A 15,351-nucleotide genomic window follows, 5' to 3' on the forward strand; every position below is an offset into this window, starting at 1 on the left:
AAAGCTCTCCGATTTTTGTTTTCAAAGCTTCTTTGACTTCATTTAGCTGACTCTTCATCTCTTCTGTCTCTTTCTTGTATTTGTTGACTGCCTCCTGGAAACCTGAACATTGATGTGTCGTCTCTGCCAACTGGTTCTTCAGTTTGTTCAGAGAGGTACTGAATTAATTCTATTTCTCTTCATGCTGTTCCAGAGGCTCAAACTTTGACCTGATGGAATCTTGTCGTGTGTGAAGGTTGTTCAACAGGTTTTCCTTTTCCTTGTGAAGGTTACTCACTTCATCTTGAATTCTGTCATTCAGCAGGTTCTCCTGGAGTTTCTTCCACTGTTCTTCCAAGTCTTTGTTTGAGATAGACCGCAGTTCTTCAGGTTGTTGAGTCCTTACATATTCTTTTTTCATTCTGTTGCAGTCCTTGGACTCTTCAGGCTCTTTCTGCCATACTTTGCCTTGTTCCTTTTTCAAGACATGAACTCTTCCAGCTTCCTTTTGAAATCTCACTGGCAAATCAAGGTGAATTTCCCTTAACCAGTTTCACCCTAGAAGGCTTGGTCCCCTACCTCTCAATACCATCACTGGTAGCTGTGCCAATTGGTTTCTATAACGAACAGTTACTCTGCTTTTACTTGGAGTTCTTCTCCTGTGTACATTTTCAGTTTGGCAGATGCTTGTTCCAAATTTAATTGATGTTCACCATTACTTAAACATCTGTAAGTGTGTTCACCAATTACAGTAGTGGAAGGTCCCGTGTCTACTTCCAATTTACTCATAGAGTCATAGAGGTCTACAGCACAGAAAAGGGTCCTTTGGCTCATCAAGTCTGCACCAGTCAAACAAGTTCCTAACTATTCTAATCCCATTTTCCAGCACTAGGCCCATAGCCTTGTATGTCATGGCAACGCAAGTACACATCCAAACTTATTAAACGTTATGACGGTTTCTGCCTCTACCACCCTTTACCATTCACATGCACTGTAACAAATATTGGCTCTGTCAACCCAACTTTCAGGTTAAACAATGAATAAATGTCAGAATTTGTTGTTTCAGGCACCTCTACACAATAGGTTTCATTGAGCTTCTTCTGTTGTTTGCAAGCCTGTTTAAATCTCTCTTTGCACTGTCTCATTATATATCCACTTCTGTGACAAAAGCAACATTCTACTTTTTTAAACTGCCAATCGCTAAAAGATTGATTGTTTTTATATCGATTAAAGTTGTTCTTCAGTTTAGCTGCTAAATAATTTCTTCTTATTTTTTGGTTAGTGGGAACTGTTCCCCGCTTCTGGCGGAGTCTCGTTTTTTCGCACCACTTTCGGCTGACTGTTCCCACCTGATTTGGAGTGCAGCGCCATTTTGTGCCCCTTGTATTGCTCGAGAATCGCTTACAGTGCTTTCCATGGCCAGCGCTATTTCAACGCCTTCTTAAAATCCAGATTCACTTAGCCAGCAATCTTCTCTGCATAGTGTCTTCTTTCACATCACACACTAAACAATCTCTGAGCATGTCATTCAGAGTCTCACCAAGCTCACAATGTTCCATTAGTTCCTTAAAATTCACCACATAACTAGCAATTGTCTCACCTGATACTCTATTTCGCAAATTGAACTGGAACCTCGGTATCGTGACTGAGGGCTTGGGTTGAAAATGTCCCTTCACAAGGCCCTCAAATTCTCCAGAATTCTTCAAATCTGGGGCACTGGGTGCCCTCAAACTCTGAATTAAACTGTAGGTTTTGATCCCACAAATACTGAAGAGGATCGCTCACCTCATCTCTTCCCCCATGATTTTGTTGACTTGAAAAAAGAACGTGAGGCGTTCTATATACTGAGACTAATTGTCTGGCTCAGAGGGACCGATTCTATCAAATTGTGGCATTTTGGGTGAATATATCTTCTGTTATTTTAAACGTATGTTGAAATTCACAATCGCTGGGTGAGGTCCAGTACTGACTTTGATTTATCTTGATTAATCCTGAGTTATGCTCCAGTTTGTTGTAGTGTGGCTGTGTCACCTATTTGTAATAGAATTGATCTGCAGACAACTTTCTAATTGGAAACATTAGGTTTATTTACAATACAGCCAGAAGCAACTACACATGTGCTTTCAACTCCATCTCTATCCCTACACCGCCTGTGGATGTAGCCCATGCTGCTAACACATTGATTTACACAGATCACATGATCTTACATCACAGGACTATTCTTAAAGGTACAGTCCAACATTTAATGAAACCATAATTACTACACAAGTATTTAATTATTTCTCTCATTTGTTAAGGATATCAAGGGGATCAAGGGATATTGATCGAGAATGCAATTGGAGTTGAAGTACAGATTAACCATCAACTAACTTAATAGGTGAACAGGTTTGAAGGGTTTGAAGGAATTGCCTACTCTTGTTCCATTGCGCAATATCCGGTAATTGCTCAAAACCTGACATAAAGCTGACCTGTTCACCCCATGTGAACAGAGGCAAAACATTTTCACTCTGCAATACTCTGGAACAGCTGCCATCTCTGCTGAATCTTGAAAATTCAAGTTAGTTGGTTTGTCAGTTCTTCATAAAAGTCGTTCAGTGTTGTGTGGTGGTCACCATCTGGACTTGGGCCTGTCCACTCTTTATGAACTTGGTACCTGTAGTGTAAGGGTTAACAGAATAGATATGATAAAAAATGATATAGATGATGATGTATCACTAAGATCAGTGAGCCATGTATTAGACTCTCTTGAGAGAGAGAGGCTGGAACACCATGCTCAGGAGCAACATGCCTACTCTGTAACCAGTTTAGATGTAGCAGTAATAAACCTGGTTTAAGCAAGTGCCAGAGTATGACTACAATCTGTCTAAGGGAAGATAGTTCACACAAACCAATAACCAAGAACCATGCTAAGAGTTCACAGACCGAGACATGGTGGCAGAAGTGAAGCCTTGTCTGGGTAGGCCCATGAGCAGAGGCCCCACCCACATGAAAGCCCGTCGAACCGGGTGAAAGGGCATGAAACGCCACAGCAGCAGCCATTTTGAAATACTTCCACAGCGGAGCGCAGAACCAAAATAGATGCCAGGATTGCCCAGCAGGGGATTTGGAATGCTTGCAGTGTGGGAAGGCTGAACACTTCAATCGTTTCTGCCAATGTGGTGCATGTGATGTTGTACCGACGTGACATCATTGCGAGTGACAGGTACACTGTTTTCACCTGATTTTACCGTTTTTCAGTGAAGGAACCTATTGCATTGAAGGTTTCTTTTTCTCCACTATTTGAAAGAAAAATAAGGCATAATACTTGATGTGGCTTGAAAGCTGCACTGGTTTCTATACATATGTGACAAAGTACAGCTTTAATCACCCTGGTACAGAATATGCAAATACTCAGGATATGCAATAAATCAACATTATGTCTCTGCTCCTGTTCCTGCTTCCCACACTATGGTCATATAACAAAGCCATACACTGAGGCGCAGAGTCATTGGTTTTCTGAACATGTATCAGTAGCCATCTTTGTGACCAACTTGCGTTGGCAGGAGACACAATGTTCTGCAAATCCAACAAGTTTATTCAAGGTAAAGACAAGAAAACAATTATGAAACATACTCCTTCCAAGAAATTGGAAATCAAGACAAAGACAAAATTACAGAGTTTCTAGAGAAAGTTAATGGTCTTAGTCAAGACTATTGGTCAGTTCCCATCAAGTCCTGATATATATATAAATGATCTAGACCTTGGTGTGCAGGGGACAATTTCAAAGTTTGTGGATGACACAAAACTTGGGAGAATTGTAAACTGTGAGGAGAACAGTGTAGAACTTCAAAAGGACATTGACACATTGGTGGAGTGAGCAGATGAAATTCAATGCGGAGAAGTGTGAGATGATGCATTTTGGTACAAAGAACGTGGAGAGACAGTATAAAATAAAGGGTACTATTCTGAAGAGTGTGTAGGAGCAGGGACATCTGGGTGTATATGTACATAAGTCATTAAAGGTGGCAGGACAGGTAGAGAGAGCTGTTTCTAAAGCATACAGTGTTCTAGGCTTCATTAATAGAGGCATAGAGTACAGTAGCGGGAGGTTATGATGAACTTATATAAGACACTGCTTGGACCACAGTTGGAGTGTTGTGTACAGTTCTGGGCACCACACTATAGGAAGGATGTGAACCACTGGAGAGAGTGCAGAAGAGTTTTATGAGAATGGTTCCAGGGATGAGACACTTCAGTTATGAGGAAAGATTGGAGAAGTTGGGACTGTTTTCCTTGGAGAGGAGAAGGCTAAGAGGAGATTTGATAGAAGTTTTCAAAATCATGAGGGGTCTGGACAGAGAAGATAGGGAGAAACTGTTCCCGCTTGTAAATGGATTGAGAACCAGAGGGCACAGTTTTAAAGTATTTTAGAAAAGAAGCAAATGTGAAGTGAGAAAATTCTTTTTCACACAGTGAGTAACTAGGGTTTGGAATGCACTGACTGGAAGTGTGGTGGAAGCAGGTTCAATTGAGGCATTCGAGGGGGCACTGGGTGATTATTTAAATAGAAACAATGTGTAGGGTTACAGGGAAAAGGCAGGAGATTGGCGCTAAGTTAAAATGCTCAGAGAGCTGGTGCAGACATGATGAGCCAAATGGCCTCTTTCTGCACCGTAACAATTCGGTGAAGCTTCAGCCAATCCCTCTTTATCCATTAGACATCACATTACGAGGTCCAGGATACACAAACCTTCCAAACAAAGGCAGGATTATTGCTCCTCATTGATTCTATCTATGTTGTCCACAACCAATGCACATCCTTATTGAAGGGAGATGTGGGCGTACTTCTACCTTTTATTTAGAACCAGTGGGACTTCAGCCTACAGCAGCTGAGGAAGTTTATTCAATCAGCAGTGAGTCCCTTTATTTCACAGAGACACCGTCCACTAGACCCCAGGTGGAGATTGAAGTTCTGCATCTCTCAGTTCCTTATGTAGTTAGGCCAGAGGTGAGGGATACAGAAGACACTGCAGCAGACAGTCACCATCACCGTGAAGACCTGCTGGACCTGAGCTGGCTCTTTCTTGAAGAAGGTAATGAGAAAGAGGCCATTGCAGCACTGAGGAAAAGGTCTGAGAGGTTAGTCCATCTTTCCAGTCGATAGGCTCACCATATGAGGTTTCAGATGTCTTTGTTTAGGAGTCAGCTGTGTTTCTAGTGGCTGAGCTGCATTCAGGTGTTTGTTCCACTGAACATACCAATGTATTGCCTCGTCTATCACTGCTTGTCCATGAAGAGTATTCCAGAGAGAATGCCTCACCTGATTCCATGTTAAAGTCCATGGAGGGTCACACTGCCAAAGAGCTTAGCTCCGATTTCCAGGGGTGAAAGTCAAATGAAATCCAGACTTCAGGCCCAGCTGAAAGTTTTCTTCCCTCTCGAGCTGTCAGCAAAGAAGCCGAGGCAGGATCTTCAGAACTTCTAAAACTTTACAATCCTGTACAGCAATCTTGTCTCAGAGTTATTTGTCTACAGGAAAAACATTATCATTTTGTCGTCCTGTTGCAGAAGATGGAGCTGTCTTGTCTCCATATCCTCAACAATTCTTCCCATTGCCCAGAGTGGAGCAACCTCACACAGGGAGAAGTATGGGTCTCTTACCAGTGCCTGCAGAAAGTGGACATTCCTTCTGAACAGGAAATCCTCTCTTCTTCTTTTCTTTAAAGGCTAACTAGAATTTTGTCTTTTTTTTCCTATGTTGTCCAGATTCATTGGAATGTCAGATTTTCAATATCTTTTCCATCTTCGATGCAGCAGCAAATGCTGCAGCCGTGAGTCTTCATTGGAGTTGAACATCATTCTAAAGCTTTTTCCCTATGTGCTTTGAGGGAGAGATAAGTTCCTCAGGGAGTCTTGATTTCTTCTCATCTGGTCCCAGAGAGTCCAAACATTGATGCCCTTCCGTCATCTCTCTTGGTTCAGTATTTTGTTCCAAAAGATGCATTGTTCTTGCAGTTCAGTAAACCTGAAACCTACACTGAGGTTCCTAGCAACACGGCGAAGTTAGTGTCCTGTTTTACCAATGATGATGTCGTCCACAGGAAAGAAGAAAGCCCACATGTCTCAAGACATCTTCCCTAAGGGTTGAGAATACTATGGGGAGATTGAATCCCTCAGGACTGTGAATTGAGGAGGGGCAGAGATTGGGAGTTGGTGTTGGGTAGAAGCTGCAGTTATAAGAAAGGAGTTACAGAATTGCAATGTAAATAATTAAAGATATAGTTTCATAGTATTGTTAAAAGGTAGATAGCATACTTGGGGGAGGTGTAGTATAAAGGGTTAACAGAAGGAAGATGCTAATATGTGGTGTAGATGATGATGTATCATTGACACCAGTCAGCCATGTGTTAGACTCTTGAGAGAGAGGTTGGAACATGCTTACTCTCTAACTGTTTAGATGTAGCACTAATAAACCTGTTTTAAGCAACTGCCAGAGTTTAACTACAATCTGTCTAAGGAAAGTTAGGTCACACTTACCAGTCCCCAAGAACCATAGCAAGAGTCCACAAATCAGAGGGACCATCCAAAATAGCACCTTAAGATTGCTTCTTACAAATAGATGTCTGCAAATTGTTCATCCACAAATTAGCTTTCACATTCCACTGTAAGTACTGAAACAAAGTCATAAAGCAGTTCTGCCACTTTCCATAACCACATGGGTACAAATTTTCAATGTTTTTGATCCTTGACTGAAGGTACATTTCCACTTTTTATTGTTGTTCCGGATATGTTACCTCACATATAAACCTAGCTGTCTATTTTCTCAGCTTCTTCATATCACCTTCACCTCTCCAGCACATGCAGGCAGATCGCAAATCTACCCAGTTTAGGAAACTAACAATCTTTGATATCACACCAATGAGCATTTTTCAATAGTCTCAAACCCTCCGAGTGACTCATCTTCCCCCGTGTATTCATTAAAACCTTTAATTCCCATTAAGCTGCACATTTTGTTCATACTCTCACCTCTCAGTTTGTAGATAAGAACAGGCTGAGATCTACAACATCACACCAAGGTCAACTTGCTGAATATGAAGCAATCTGTGCAAACTCACTCATGGAGAGTAGACATTTGGACCAGGTACTGGAGGATTAATGTTTGAGGAACTGTTCCTCAGCAAGAGGCACCAAGCTACAAATAAAAACACTGACATTTATACATCATTCACAACCTCAGGGTGTCCCAAAACACTTCACAGGCAATAAAATACAATTGAGGTGCAGTCACTGTTGTAATGCAGAAATCTCGGCAATCAATTTGCACACAGAAAGATCCCACAAACAGGAGTGTGATGATTACCAGATCATTTTCCATTATGTAGGGTGAGGGGTAAACATTGACAAGGGCACTGGGCAGAACTCCTTTGTTCTTCTTCAAAATAATGCATGGGATCTTTTACTCCCACTTGAAAAGGCATATGGAATCCCAGTTTAACATATCATCTGAAAGATGATGCTTCCAGTAATGCACAAATCCCTCAGTGCTGGACAAGAGCTAGGTTTTGTGCTCCAGTATCATGGTGTGAGGTTTAGATTCAGAGCTGAGAGTGATACCAAATTTGTCACAGCTGGCAACCACTCATACTGGTACTCCTGACCAGGTGGGTGAGTCATATAAAAACGGAACTACCAGTGAGTTAGGCTTTGAAGTTACTCACCCATTTTATAATTATTTCAGCCACTGGGGTAATGTTTCTGCCCCTGTTTATTAGTCTATTAGCCTGTTTGTCTCTAAATAATATGTCTTGAAAACAAATGGATGGATTTCAACGAAAGTGGGTTCGCAGCTAAGTTATGGCCCAAGGAAAGACTGATTGGGTTTTAACGAAGATGCAGATCCTGATCCGGATCCTGGATTTTTTTAAAGGAGCCGTTAACATTGGGATGTAAGGAAAATTAACTTTTTTTTAGAACGTCGTGTGTTGTTTTATTTAGAATGTTATTGATTGCTTTAGAATTTTGGGGATTGTTTCAGCTGCTGTGGTGGAATTTGTCTCAGCTGTCAAAATGTGAGCAGAGTTTTCAGAGCAGGTTGTTGGATGTGGATTGACCTGAGGCTTCTTCAGTGAGATGGGAACTCTTCATAAAAAGAGTTCTTTTTTCAGCTTTGTAATTACAGAGCATCAACCAGGCAGGGAAACGCCTCAAGGAAGAGCTGTGTAACTAATAAAGTTAGCACAGCAAGGTAGAGGTATATACCCTATCCTCTTCACTTGTTTGTCATTGTATTTGCCCTATCTAATCTACAGGATGGTGCTGGTTATTAAAGAGTGGTCATTTAATTACATTTTTGGTCTTTTATTGGTCTGTTTTTTTTTAACCATCAATTCTCAGTGTAGATATTCGTCAATGAGTGACATGGCACTGATATGTTGTGATAGCCAACAACAGGATTAATGGCTGTGACATCAACTTGGCATATTTACTGCATGTTCACTTCCAGTTCATGACCAGAAAATGATATAATCTCGATGTAGGCTGACTGGTTCTGATCATAGAAAAGATAACTGCCTGATAACTGTTCTGGAAGTTGAGAGAATATCTCAGATAAAAGGACCAAGTGCATAAGCAGCTCATGTTCAAATGCAGCAAGACCTGGACAATGTCCAGTCTTGGCTGACAAGTGCCAAGTAACATTTGCACCACACAAGTGTCAGGCAATTACCATCTCCAACAAGAGAGAATCTGGCCATCGCCCCTTGATGTTCAATGATATTATCATCACTGAATCCCCCACTATCAACATCCTAGGGTTATCATTGACCAGAAACTCAAGTGAATGAGCCATATAAATACTGTGGCTACAAGAGCAAGTCAGAGGCTAGGAATCCTGAGGCACTTAACTCACTTCCTGACTCCCCAAAGCCTGTCCACCTACAAGGCACAAGTCAGGAGTGTGATGGAATATTCTCCACTTACTTGGATGAGTGCAGCTCCAACAACACTCAAGAAGCTTGACACCAGGCAAGACAAAGCAGCCCACTGAATGGCACAACATCAACAAACATTCACTCCCTCTACCACTGACATATAGCAATAGCACTGGGTACCATCTACAATATGCACTGCAGGAACTCACCAAGGTTCCTTAGAAACCTTTCAAACTCACGACCACTATCATCTAGGAGGACAAAGGCAGCAAATAGATGGGAACACCACTACCTGGAAGTTCCCCTCCAAGTCACTCACCATCCAAACTTGGAAATATATCACCGTTCCTTCACTGTCGCTGGTTCAAAATCCTGGAACTCCCTTCCTAACAGCACTGTGGGTGTACCTACACCACATCCACATGAACTGCAGTGGTTCAAGAAGGCAGCTCACCACCACTTTCTCAAGGGCAATTAGGGATGGGCAATAAATGCTGGCCCTGCCAGCAATGTCCACATCCCATGAATGAATAAAATAAACATCCCACAAACCCACCCAAAGCATGAAATCAGCACCTACAATATTTTCATAGTTCTACCTGTGCGTTAATTTAAGTCCCACTTAAGATAACTTGACAATTGGGCACAGCTCTAATATGAGATGAGAATATCAGCCTAGTACAGATAGTTTTGTCCTGTGTCCCAGTTTACCGCTGGAACTAAATTTGTGCAGTTTTGTGGAAAGTTGTACGATTCAAGACTACACAGTAATGCCAAAGTCTTTCATGTGTTATATACAAATCCTCAAATTATCAGTAACATTGTAAAGGTCTTAGCCACTCGCTTATTCATTCATTCATTCATTCAGAGCAAATACCCAGTTATAATCAGTGCCTACGTGACTCAGGCGTAGCATAGATGAAGCAGGGATGACAGAGTGAGAGAAAGCCTTCAGGAGAAAGCCATTAATCAGCCCACTGAAATAGCAAATACCCTTCATCCCCATGGGTCTTGTAATCACCATAATTACTAACATCAGGGATTTGACAAGGCACATTTTCCAAATCTGTGCACTCACCCTTCAGCCAGATTAGAAAGTTATGAGTCTCCCGCCATCCCCTCTGTTCTGTTAATCACAGGTCAAAGGTTAGTGCTGAGGGTTAACCTTCAAGTTAGTAGTTCCAGTTACACACAGCTCTCAGACTCAGGCTCATGTTAGGTAAAGTATTCAAGGTAGGGGCTGCAGGGCCTTCAATTTCCTCGGGTCAGGAGTTCCAATCTAGACCTTCCTCAAGAGTTTCAGAGAAAACTGAAGTTTAACTCTTTGATAAACTGAGAAGCATTTTAAAATAAAAGTAAACACATGATTTCCCTGATCGGACACCAATGTACAACCATTAAGAGTTTGTCTAAAATTGCCCTCTCCATTGATTCATTAACCCGTTCGCTTTCTAGACCTCCTGAAATATCAAGGAAAGGAGTTTTCGATGAAAGCATCAGGTTCTTGTGTCTTTGTAACTTACCATAGAAGCCTGAGTGCTTGACGTATGCACACATGAAACAGCTTCCTCTCACGGCTCCTACACATCGATATGATCCAACCTGAGGGCGAATATGAGAGAATTTTTTTTAAATTATGAAAGATTTGGGCAAAGCGGTTCCACGGCGGAGGGGGGGGGCGGTGTGGTTCATTGTTTACAGAATTTAAGCACAAGCACTTATAGTTATAAGTTGATCATAGAATCAAATGGGACAGAAGGAGACCACTTGGCCCATTGTGCCTGTGCCAGCTCTTTAAAAGAGTTGCACAAATAGCCACACTCCTTGCTCTTTCCCAATAACTCAACGTTTTTTTTTCCCTTCTCAAGCATTTATCCAATTCTACTTTGGAAATCATGGGCAGGATTTCTGGGTTGTTGGGTAGGCACAGCGGGTGGGCCCAGGAGTGGCTGGGAAACAGTCCACCGCTCGCAACCGGCCCCCGACTGTGATTTCACTCTGGCCAGCCAATTAACGGCCAAGCAGCTGGAAACGTGCGCTGAGAAGCTCAGCGCTGCCGGGGGGGGTGGGGGCAGTGGGGGAGGAGGGCAGGAGGAGGGGATAGGGGAGGAGGGCCAGCGCAAAAGTCTGTGCATGCGTGGGGTGGGCACACACTGAGAGTTCCCCTTTCAGGGAGGCTGGGAGCTGCCTCAGGGAGCTGAAGAATTTTAAAACCAAAAATAAAACCTTTGAAAATCGGTAAAAAAAAAAATTCCCCACCTCGGACTCGCTCACATGAACACAAACCTAATGAAAATTATCTCAAAACATTTTTTTTTTTTCAATTTAATGTTGGGAACCTCATCCCACCCCTGGGCGAGGTTTCCTACAAAGGCGCCCAGCCAATTTGCCCGCCTGCCGACTGTAAGGTTGGGGTGGGCAGTGAAAAATGGCAGTTAATTGAAACTTCAACGGACTCAATAGGCCTCGGAATTGTCGATGAAACATCGCGAGTGCGCGATGACATCAGGACGCTCGCCTGACCTCATCGCGGGTTATTTTACATCCAATTGGGACAGGTACCCGCCCATCACTGGTCATAAAATTCTGCCCCATCAGGAGGCAGCAAGGTCCCAGCCACTGGAGGCAAAAGTGAGGGGGGTGGGGTTGGGGTGACTCCAGTCTGGCAGGTGGTGGGACCTGGGGCTACATTTTACAAGCAGCAGCCAAACATGTGGCCATCACCGGGGCCACTGTCCAATTAAGGGTAACGACATTTCCCCAAGAGCTGCCACCCCCAGTCAGGGGGTTGGGGGGCTCAGCATCGCCAATGGGAAGCGGTGGTCAATGCCGGCACTGCAACTGGAAGAGGAGAGCGCAACAATGGCCATGTGCCTAGAATTAAGGTCAGGTAGGCCTCGGCAAGGGGTGGGCAGGGTGGGGGGGGGGTGTGGTGGTGGGTGGTCACTGAGGACAGGTAAAGCAATGCCACTGGGGGCAGCTATTGCAACCTCAGGGGACCTTTAATGGGCCAAAAAATACCCAAAATGAGGCCCCCTCACTCCTCCCCTCCTGTGCCTTTCCACCTTTGAGCCTGTGCCCAAAACCCCATCAAATTCTGTCCATTGAACCTGCTTCTACCTCCCTGTGTCCTTTGGTTATTGAGACTCCTGCCAAAGGAAACATTTCTTCTTTGCTTACTCTACTGGAACTCCTCATAATTTTAAACAGCTCTATTAAATTTCCCCATACCCTTCAGTTGTGGGCCGGACAGTTGCTCAGATTGAGTACAACACATCTCATTGCTGACTTTTATCTCACCCCCTTTTCAGGGTGGAGAGGGTTCAGTTCTGACTCATCAGAATGATACCAGGGTGAAAGGGGTTGAATCACAGAATCACACAGTGCAGAAGAGGCCCTTTGGCCCATCAGGTTTGCACTGACACATGAGAAACTCCTGACCTACCTACCTAATACCATTTGCCAGCACTTGGCCCATAGCCTTGAGTGTTATGATGTACCAAGTGCTCATCCAGGTACTTTTTAAATGATGTGAGGCAACCCACCTCCACCACCCTCCCAGACAGTGCATTCCAGACCATCACCACCCTCTGGGTTTTTACTCACATCTCCCCTAAACCTCTTGCCCCTCACCTTGAACTTATGTCCCCTTCTAACTGACCCTTCAACTAAGGGAAAAGCTGCTCCCTATCCACCCTGTCCATGTCCCTCATAACCTTGTACACCTTGATCAAGTTGCCCCTCAGTCTTCTCTGCTCCAACGAAAACAACCCAAATCTATCTAACTTCTCTTCATAACTTAAATGTTTCATCCCAGGCAACATCCTGGTGATTCTCCTCTGCACCCCCTCCTGTGCAATCACATCCTTCCTATAATGTGGCGACCAGAACTGCACACAGTACTCCAGCTGTGGCCTCACCAAGGTTCTATACAACTCCAACATGACCTCCCTACTTTTGTAATCTATGCGTCGATTGATAAAGGCAAGTGTCCCATATGCCTTTTTCACCACCCAACTAACATGCCCCTCTGCCTTCAGAGATCTATGGACACACACGCCAAGGTCCCTTTGTTCCTCAGAACTTCCTAGTGTCATGCCGTTCGTTGAATACTTCCTTGTTAAATGACTCCTTCCAAATAGTGTCACATCACACTTTTCAGGGTTAAATTCCATCTGCCACTTATCTGCCCATTTGACCATCCCATCTATATCTTCCCGTAGCCCAAGACACTCAACCTCACTGTTAACCACCCAGCCAATCTTTGTGTCATCCACAAACTTACAAATCCTAAACCCCACATAGTCATCTATGTCGTTTATGTATTTATTTTTGAATTCTGAGGGTAGGTCACATAGACAATATTCTGTCCCCTCAAGTGTAGAAGATTGAGGGGTGATCTTTTTTAAGTGTTTAAGATGATTAATGGGGTTGATCGGGTGGATAAAGAGAAACTCTTCTCTCTGGTGACAAAATCCAAAACAAGAAGACAGAACATTATAATGAGAACCAGGGCCAAGTGATAAGTTTAATGCTGAGATTGATAGCTATTTGTTATGTGCAGGTATGAAGGGGCTTGGAACTAAGGTTGGTAGAAGAAATTAAGATACAGGTGAGCTATGATCTAAAAAAATTGCAGAACAAACTTGAGGGGCTAAATGGCCTCCTCCTGTCATCACATATCAGGACTAGAGGAAGTTCAATAACCAGCATCCCAAAAACAAATCACATTGCTTTTTGTGTGAGCTTCCTGTGCAGAAATTGGCTGCTGTGTTCCCACAATGCAGCAGTGACTAACATTCAAAGTGCTTCATTGGCTGTAAAGTGCTTTGAGATGTCCAGTGCTTGTTAATGCCAGTTTTTCTTTCTAACCTCTTTGCTCCAGCATATTACAAACAATTCCCCCTGCCCCATGCTCACCCTGCAGCAGTGAGAGAGTATACTTATCTGCTTGTGTTTGTATGTATGTGTGTGTGGGCATATACATGTGTGTATATGTATGTGAACATGTTTGTGTGTGTCTGTGTGTGTGTGTGTGGGTGTACACTGTACGAGTGTGGCAAGCTGAACTAATTGTTTGGAAATGGTGCACTGCCCCTTTAAGTGTAAGCAGACTGTGTACAGTTCGGACTCCCCAAGGCCGCATTGCTTCTTTCTAACTTCCTACGTCTGCTTCGCTGTGACCCTCAGATACTTGCTTGCCTCCTGCCCTGTACTACAGGTCTGTTCTACATTTTCCCTGCTAATAGCCAGACTATGAAATCATCCAGTCAACTCCCTAGTCACCACAGAAGTCGTGACAAATTTCTTTCATATTTATGGCCGAGGGAGCCAGGAGATTGAGGCAGTGGAATATTGCCCAGTATTGTTCCCGGCCTCCCTGGGTGATTTAAATGAGGCCTAGCGAGGTCACTCCCTGTTTGTTGGCAGCTCCTCACTCTGACTCCAAGCCCATGTTGAACTTATTAGAGAGAAGGAAGTGAAACTTGACATCGTTGACACTTAGCACCCTCTCCATATCCTGTCTGCCAGACAATAATAATATACCTACTATACGTTTAATGACACCGCCATATTTAGATCATTTATTGAAAGCAAAGTATCCTTTGCAGCTTGGCCTGTGTTACTTTCTCGCTGTGTTCAGGACTAACAGTGTCTAGGTGTAGGAAAACAAGAAGGAATGTATTCCCCCCCCCTTCCCACCTCCCCTGACCTCCACCCCCACCCTCCCAATCCTAGAGAAGGTTCAAGCCCAAAGTAAACTGCACATTCCAGTGTTTTACAGGAACTTTGCCCAAGGGAAAAACTGAAGCTCCATCTCCCCCAAACACTCCTAGCATTTTTTAAGAATGGGTTTTGACAGTAAGTACAGCATTTCTGTAACATTGCCATGTTTGAGAGCTTATAGTTTTCAGTAAGTTTAAATAACACACACACTAATTTGCAGGCATACTCAATGATGCAGTGCTCTAGATAGTGTCTTACTGCCCCCTGCTGCTCAATAATGAAGCAACTTTCCAACTCTCAGTGATGGCTGATGCTGAGCCCCACACACTCCTTGCTTGTATCCTGTGGGTTTGCGTATTGGGAGCTGGGTGCAGCTATTGACATCTAAGCTCTGTCATTTTCTACGTTGTTACTCAGCTGTGAAAGCGAGTGCATCAGATCAAAACAGCAGAGCCATTACACTTCAATAGCCTGCTGTACGTTTGAATCATAGCCCCAGATATTACATTTCCTGTAAAACAGTCTAGAGTTACTGTTCGTTCAGGGCAAGAGTTGCTCACTCTAACTCTACAGAGTCACTCATTCCAATTTTAACTCAGTCAAAACCATTCACTCAAACAGAGGTAAAACGGGCCCATTGTTTATTCAGGGTAAGGGTCATTGTGTAGTTATGTAGAGCCATGGTTTATTCAGCACATTAAGAGCTACTCACTGTGTAAATGTACAAAGTTGTGTT

General features: G+C 43.3%; 1 long non-coding RNA gene across 1 annotated transcript in view; it reads right to left on the minus strand.

The window, feature by feature from the left end:
- The window catches only part of LOC121269515, an 86,913-nt gene that overhangs the window by 71,104 nt on the left and 458 nt on the right, over positions 1 to 15,351 (minus strand). Inside the window, exon 2 of the long non-coding RNA XR_005941365.1 lies at positions 10,412 to 10,490. This is a non-coding gene — a long non-coding RNA (uncharacterized LOC121269515). The remainder of the gene's footprint in view (positions 1 to 10,411; positions 10,491 to 15,351) is intronic.

This window comes from Carcharodon carcharias, chromosome 25, assembly GCF_017639515.1.
Source record: "Carcharodon carcharias isolate sCarCar2 chromosome 25, sCarCar2.pri, whole genome shotgun sequence".
Taxonomy (NCBI): domain Eukaryota; kingdom Metazoa; phylum Chordata; class Chondrichthyes; order Lamniformes; family Lamnidae; genus Carcharodon; species Carcharodon carcharias.